The following is an 8,299-nucleotide window of genomic DNA, read 5'->3' on the forward strand; positions in this document are numbered from 1 at the left end:
AAGTGAGATCTATACTTGGCGGAAGGCCACTTTCGCTGCTCTTCCTTTGGGCACCACTCTGATTGGCTGGGCTTCCTGCCTGCCAGGGCAGCCTCAAGGTTACTGTTCTCAGTTGCAATACTTGTTTACTCTCTGAATGTGCAATAGAAGAATTGAGTGCATGCTCTCCTTCCATCCTATCCTTCCACACTTTGGTGTCCTTCAAATTAATGCTTTTGATGTCCCCCTCTATATTTAAAAACTATTTTTGAAATGTAGATTTTCTAAGAAAAAAAGTAAACCTATAACTCCATACCTGTATGTAGATTTTGCTGACTAGGCAATGAATGAAGCACTCTCACACTCACTATTTTATTTATCCATGTAACAACACTATAAGGCAGGTACAGAACTTACATCCATTCCCATGAAGCACTGCTGTGTTCAAGCATTGCACTGTGTAGAAACACCTTGTACTATTTCAGATTGTGTTATACTCAGAAGTGAAGGCCCAAAATGTGGCAGAGTCACGACTTGAAACCATATGTCATGCTTTCTACCCCAATTTTCTTACTATTACTCCAAGTGCTTGTTAGAATTTTATTGGAAGGAAGAGAGATGAATGCATACCTTCACTGGACCTCTTGATTTAATAGCTCCAATAAGAACATAGCACCCTGAAGAGGGCTAGTCAGTCTTAGAAAATGTTCCTGCTACCTTCCCACTTAAGTGCATCACTTTCAAACTCCTTCTTTATTATTATAGTACAAATGGTGGAGCTTCTCTTGCTTCTCCTGCCTAAGGATAATCTATTCTTCTGCACTTCTCAGCTTATTCATTATCTCCTGATATTGATTCTTCCATGTATAGGAGGGAGAGAGGAACTATCGATTATCTCCTCTCTCTCTCCTCTATGTACATTAACATGCTCTGTATGGGCCTATTATCATCTGCATTTTAACTTACACAAATCTGTCCCAACTTAAACGTTTCTCCATCTAAATCCTATCTGCCCCTCCAGCTACCACAATATCTCTTTCTTCTCCATTACAGCTGAGCTTCTGATAGGAACTATACCTACATCCTCAGTGATTCATCCCTTAACTCTCTGTAGTCTGGATTTGATCCCCAATATTCCAGCTCAAGTGGTTTTTCTGAGGTTACTACTGACCACTGTGTTGGTGGATCCATTGGGTATTTTCTAGTGCTCATATTATCTGATTTCTCTGCAGCATCTGATTGTGGATTAGGCCTCTCTTTGTCACATCTCTGCAGATCATTTGTCTTCAAATCCTTATACACTCCTTCATATATGCAAATTGAATGAATAGATAGTTATATGCATGCCAGGTGCTATTCTTAGAACCATGCATTTTGCCATATTTTAGTACCTTGATCTTGAATAACAAGGTGAGTGTGTATGGGGGTACTTATGCAAGTTTAAAAAGAAACATCAGCTGAATAATATAATAAAGCCAAGATTTTTGTGGTTGTTTTTGTTTATAGAAGCTGAAAATTTATATATAGGCAGTGGAAAACTTCCATTGCCCTTTTTATGAGAACAACATAGAGTCTACTTAATCACCAAATGGAGGGTTACTGATGTCATATCCTTTAAACTTCTCTCTGGGTTTTCGGATTGAATATTCAGAAGTCCACTAAGATGACTTTATGTTGGAATGAGAACTGTCACTATGTGATCTAGGATTATCAAAAGAAGAACATTTAGACCAGAGAATAACTTGAAAATTTGGGGCAGCACAATTTCCCATTATTTGGGAGAAAATAGGAGATTTGGAGAAATTACCTACTTCTAAAGAACCATGCGGTTGTAAACTCCTTGTATTGCAAATTCAAAGAGCAGTTCATAAAACCTGCACCACACTGAGAATTGAAGAATGTTAGGTAACGGATTTTAGATGGTCTCTAGTCTATCCTTCTCAACTTGGAAATAAGAAAATTGAAGCATAGATTTATAAGTTACTTGTCCAGAGCCATATAGAACATGAGTGGCAGAGTTGGCCCTCAGAGTTCAGCATTGCTCTGAAAGGAGACTGAACCTCCAGGTTGGGCTAGATGTCCACCCTCTGTGTTTCCATAGCGTGCATCACACTGCATTCTAATCACCCATTTGCTTTCTAGTTGTTATTAATCAGTAGTCCCTGAAAGTAGACCTGTATCTGATTTATATCTGTATCCCAAGCATCTGGCACAATAAATAGTTATTGGAATGATAGGCACTATGTTGGGTGCTTAGTGTACAGAGACATAAAAAAATGATTTGGGTATTGGAATAGACATTCCCACCTACAATGTATCCTTTAGTTAATTGGTTCCACATACATTTTTATCATAGGCTAGACATTAGGTTAGGGGCTGGGTGTTCAATGGTGAACAAGCTGGAATGATTTCTACCCATAGGGAACTTAACACATGGTAAGAGAGAGATGTTAAACAAACACTCCAATAAATATAAATTCGACTCATAATAAATGCTAAGAAAGAAGAGAACATTTAATGTTATGAGAGAGAGGCTATCAGAGTTGAGGTCATATAGTTTACATTGAGAATTCAGGAGAGGCCTCTCTCTGAGGAAAGGACAATTGAGCTGAGATCTCAGATGATCAGATGTCAGTGAGAAGAACATCCCAGGAGGCTGTAACAGTATGCATAGTGGCCCTGAAACAGAAAGGATCATTATGTGATGGATCTGGCTAAAGATTATTGGGCAAAAAGAGAGGTACAAGGTGAGGTAGGAAAGGTGGACAAGGGCCAGATCATGATAATAATGATAAGGGCTTCGGATTTTATTCAAAGCATAATCCAATTTTTTTAAATAACCTTTTTGTTCTGGAACAGTTTTAGATTTTGAGAATTATTGACAAGATAGTACAGAGTTCTCATATACACCACATCCAGTTTCCCTATTATTAACATCTTACATTTGTATAGTACATTTGTCACAATTAAGGAATCAATATGGATTCCTTATCATTAACTGAGGTCCATACTAGATTCAGATTTCCTCTAATGTTCTTTTTCTGTTTCATTATCCCATTCAGGATACCACATTAGAATTAGTCATCATGTCTCCTTAGGCTCCTCTGGGTTGTGAGAGTTTCTCAGGCCCATGTCTGATTTATATTTCTATCCCAAGTACCTAGCACAAGATGCTAGGGCTTAGTAGGTTTATTGAGCATAGGAACACAGGCACAAAAATCTCTCTCGCTTTCTCTTTCTCTCTCTCTCCACTCTCCAAACTACATGTGTATACAACATGTGGGGATTAAAATTTTCCTACTATCCATTCTTTATTAAAATTAGGCACTGATGACCTTGGACACAGATCCATACTCACTGCTCTGTTGAGCCTTTTTCATTGGCTGCCAAGAGCTGCCTTTAGGGTGACCTGTTTGGAAACTTCCATTTATGTAGACAGACACACAAATAATAGATTGTTTTTAAATTTTAGAAGAGCTCTATTTAGTTTCTACCTTAGTGTGAGGAGTACTTTGGGTTCCATGATAAATATATCATTTTAATCACCCTTCCTTCTTGCTTTGGCTCATATTCCTGTTCCTTCATGTCTACCGTCTCCTGTTCATCCCCTGTCTTCCTCCCACTAGCAGGAACTAAGGAAAGGTTAGGCCAGGGCTTCCTTTGACTTTGAACCAGATTGAGTGACTCTTTTTCAAGATGTCTATTTCTAGAAATCTAAGAGCTTTCTATCTTCTTTTTACAAAGGAAGCAGTGGCCTTGGAACATCCTTGCACCTTCTTCCCACCTGGGTTACCCTAGCTCCTGAGCATGTTAGCCTGAGAGGACAGTGAAGACAGACCACTTCCTGCTTTCAGTTCTCGAGTCCTCCCTCCCACACCAATAGGAGATTCCAGCTACCTGAGTGCAAACAAATTTCCCCCTAAAGCGGTCAACACTGTTTGCCAAAATATATTTTTCACTCAAATTTTGATTACAAATGGAGCACCCCCTTCATCTTCTTCTTCACCTCCAACTTCCTTGAGAGGCTTCTTTTCAAACCAAAGAGATTAAGTGATTGTAAGCTTTGTGTGGGCGGGGCGGGCCTTTTCTCCTTTCTATGTAATTGTGCTTCCTGCAGAGTCTTGCCAATCAGCCAATATTTATTGAATCTAACACAAAAATTCTACACAAATTAGCCCCATTATTTTATAGCCATACCTTCTATAAATCTATATTCATCTAAACAAATATGTTATAGTTTGCTTCCTGTGGGGGGAGCAGGGAAAGGGTATATACTTGTGTATGATAAAACTTCAGTTAAGTAGCAGGACTCAACTAACTAGGATCGTTGCCTTAGGTTCTGCTTTTAGGAGAGTAAGAAAGAAAAGAAAAATAGGCTGAGTGAAGGAAATTGGGGATTTAGTAATTAAGAAGTACCCAAAGCCGTCTGACACAAAATCTGTATTTAGCCTAATCCCCTATTCAATGCAGACCAGAGTAAAATCCCATAGTTGGCGAGATCACCACTTAGAAAAGAATAATTCCATGCTGTTTGCCTGGCCTTACAAAAGTCAGGCAATGATTTTCTGTGGCAAGTGCTGACACAAAGGAAGAGTATGGTGTAGTAGAAAGGTGGATCTTAGGAGTCTGAGGTCTGGGTTCAAATCCTACCTTTGTCTATCAGTCAAAGTGTAAGATTCAGTGAGTGAGCCAACCTTTCTGAATTTTCTTTGCTCACCAATGACATGGTAGGAGGGTATGTGAGAATTTGAATGAGATGTTATATATGTGATATAAGTCCTGAGCATATAATATGCACTTAAGAAATGTTAACTTCTATTATAAGCTATTGTTAACAGTATGTGCTTCCTGATTAAACTACTGTTATCCAGAATGCTTTATAATAACCATTCCATGACTGCACTATTAAATCTGGAATTTACCCTGTGTGTGTGTGTATATGTGTACACAGTGAAATCTTACTCTTTTGAAGCTGTCTTTTAGTAGCAACATCTCACCTGAATACAACCTGGAACCGTCAACTGTGTATAAACGGCCTCTGAACAGACATAATGGATGGGCAAAACTCATAGACTAAACAAGGCTTAAGTATTTCCCTCAGATTAGAGCCCTCTGATGTTCATCCACTTGTATGAGAGGACAGAGGTAGCTTCTTATGCATCTTTTAAAAATTTTATTTATTTTTAATGTGTAAAATTTGACAAGTTTTTAAAAATTTTTTCTCCAGCTTTATGGAGGTATGACTGTCAAATAAAAATTGTATATATTTAAGGTTTACAATGTGAAATGATTAGCATATTCAAGCTGGTTAACATATCCATCACCTCACACAGCTACCATTTTTTGTATGTGTGTGTGTCCTGAGAACACTTGAGCATTTCTCTCGTAGCAAATTTGAAGTATACAATACATTATTATTAACTATAGTCCCCACGCTATACATTAGATCCCCAGAACTTATTCATCTTCTAACTGAAAATCTGTACACTTTGATCAATATCTCCCTTTTTCACACACCCTCCAGCCTTTCATTACCACCATTTTACTTTCCCTTACTATGAGTTTGACCTTTTTTTTTTTTTTTTTTGCTGAGGAAGATTCACCCTGAGCTAATGTCTGCTGCCAATCTTCCTCTGTTTGCTTGAGGAAGATTTGTCCTGAACTAACATCTGTGCCAATCTTCCTCTATTTTGTATGTGGGTCACCTCCACAGCATGGCCACCAACGAGTGGTATAGGTCTGGCCCGGAAACTGAACCTGGGCCATCGAAGCAGAGTGCACCTAACCACTAGGCCACGGGGCCAGCCTTCTTGACTGTTTTTTTAGATTCCACATATAAGTGAGATCATGTTCATCTTCATATTCCCCCTAGCATCACCTGCATTTTCTGGCATATCCTTTGACCTCTGTGTATCTGTTGAATAGGTATGGATTGTAGCCTGGGATTTGGTTTCCTATAGAAAAACAGAAACAGAAAATGGAAGGAAATATTGTAATTTATAGAAGCAGGGTATATTGGCATATATTGGCAGCAATGAAAAATGACAACCGATAATTCTTTTTTTTTTTTGTGAGGAAGATCGGCCCTGAGCTAACATCTGCCAATCCTCCTCTTTTTGCTGAGGAAGACTGGCCCTGGGCTAACATCCATGCCCATCTTCCACCACTTTATATGGGACGCTGCCACAACATGGCTTGACAAGCAGTGCGCCTATGCGCACCTGGGATCCTGGCCTGCGAACCACGGGCCGCGCAGCCGCGCGCGCGCCTTAACCGATTGCACGGCCAGGCCAGCCCCGACCACGGATAATTCTAATTTTATTTTGGTTTATTTATTTATTTGACAGTAAGTAGGATTTATTGGTGGGCGTGAGAAGGGGGGTGCAGTGCTGAAGCTCTCATGAGTGCAGGGCCCGCCACTTGTCCAGGGCACCACGATTAGGGATGTATTTGGCCCCACAGCCATCCGGGATGAGCCGCTTTTCAGCCACCACGTCTTCAAATTCATCCGCATTAAACTTAGTAAAACCCCGCTTCTTGGAGATGTGGATCTCCTGGCGGCCAGGGAACTTGAACTTGGCCCTGCGTAGGGCCTCAATCACATGCTCCTTGTTCGGCAGCTTGGTGCGGATGGACATGATGACTTGGCCCATGTGGACTCTAGCCGCTGTGCCCCGGGGCTTTCCAAAGGCACCCGCATACCTGTCTGGAGCCTGTCAGCCCCGGCACAGGACAACATCTTGTTGATGCAGATGGCGTGGAAGGGGTGGAGCAGCACTCGGATGTGAAAGCCATCTTTGCCACAGCTTTTCACCATGTACTTGTCGGCACAAATACGAGCAGCCTCCAGGGCTTCGGAGGAGAGCTGCTAATATTCATCTGACACCATGTGGCCACAGAGTGGGAACTCATCGACTTTTGCCTTCTTCCGTCCCAGATCAAAAATGCGGATCTTGGCATCAGGGACACCTTGGCAGAAGCGAGACTTTGGGTATGGCTTGTTCTTACAATACCGGTAACACCCGGCAGGGCGGCGGCCCATGGCGACACCAGGATCTTCCCTGGCGCGCGGAAGGGAAAGCTGATAATTCTAATTTTAAATATGTCCTCTGACTCAAATTAACAGAGCAGACACAAGTACTCACAGACCATTTAGTTCAGGGGCAAATACTATCACATACTTTAGAGGCTTGAGGACATCTACAGCAGACAGCATCATAATTAATAATCCTAATAAAAATCCTCAGTTGCTCGGAAAATGCTAAATCATGTTAATTCTTTGGAAGATTTATATCTCAAATATATTTATTAAAATATATTTTGGGGGGGCCAGCCCCGTGGCTTAGCGGTTAAGTGCACGCGCTCCGCTACTGGTGGCCCGGGGTTCAGATCCGGGCACGCACTGATGCACCACTTGTCCAGCCATGCTGAGGCGGCGTCCCACATACAGCAACTAGAAGGATGTGCAACTATGACATACAACTATCTACTGGGGCTTTGGGGAGAAGAGGAGAAAAAAAGGAGGAGGATCGGCAATAGATGTTAGCTCAGGGCTGGTCTTCCTCAGCAAAAAGAGGAAGATTGGCATGGATGTTAGCTCAGGGCTGATCTTCCTCACACACACACAAAAAAAAAGATTAAAAAAAAAAAACATATTTTGGAGGCAAATGAGGTCATAGAAATAGAAACTGGAATTTCTCAGGTTTACAGACACACCTATATAATATTATACCTCTGGCTCACTAAAATATTGCCCCCTCAAGTATTTCTAGAAGTCCCTGGGGAGCACGATATTTGTTTTCAAGAAAAAAATTCTGCTCCTAATGGGTGCAGGATTTGCTCTGCCTGTTGCTGCAGTTTTTCTGGCCAGTGCTATTGCTCTGCTGGGCCCCATGGTCTCTGGAACCCTCCACTGCCCTCTGTGCACTGTAAACTGCACTGGGCACCGTGCGATAGCATAGTTTCCGTTAGGGACTCTACCAATACACTCGAATCTTACAGGTATGAAAGCTCCTCTATGATGTGTGGTGAAAGATGCCCATCTGCCTCAGTGTTACAGCAATGCATGTAGGACCTAAAGTTGTACAGAATTTTAGTGAAAAACCTCTTTCAGATTTTACGTTCAGCTCCCTGTTTCTTAAAGGATTCACATTTGAGTCCAGTGGGGAACTGGGCCAAAGACAAATCCTAGAGATAGTTACCATGCTATATGCAGACCAAACGTTCCCCGTGATGACTCAGGATTTAGTTATTAACTCAATCTCAGAAAGGCTTTTTCCTTCTCTTAGGATTAATCTCAGAAAGTTCCTCATTTTTCATG

General features: G+C 41.2%; 1 pseudogene; it reads right to left on the reverse strand.

Moving 5' to 3' along the window:
* Positions 1–6,313: 6,313 nt before the first annotated feature.
* Positions 6,314–7,054, reverse strand: LOC131411705 (large ribosomal subunit protein uL16-like; annotated as a pseudogene).
* Positions 7,055–8,299: the final 1,245 nt, after the last annotated feature.

This window comes from Diceros bicornis, chromosome 12 (assembly GCF_020826845.1).
Source record: "Diceros bicornis minor isolate mBicDic1 chromosome 12, mDicBic1.mat.cur, whole genome shotgun sequence".
NCBI classification, from domain to species: domain Eukaryota; kingdom Metazoa; phylum Chordata; class Mammalia; order Perissodactyla; family Rhinocerotidae; genus Diceros; species Diceros bicornis.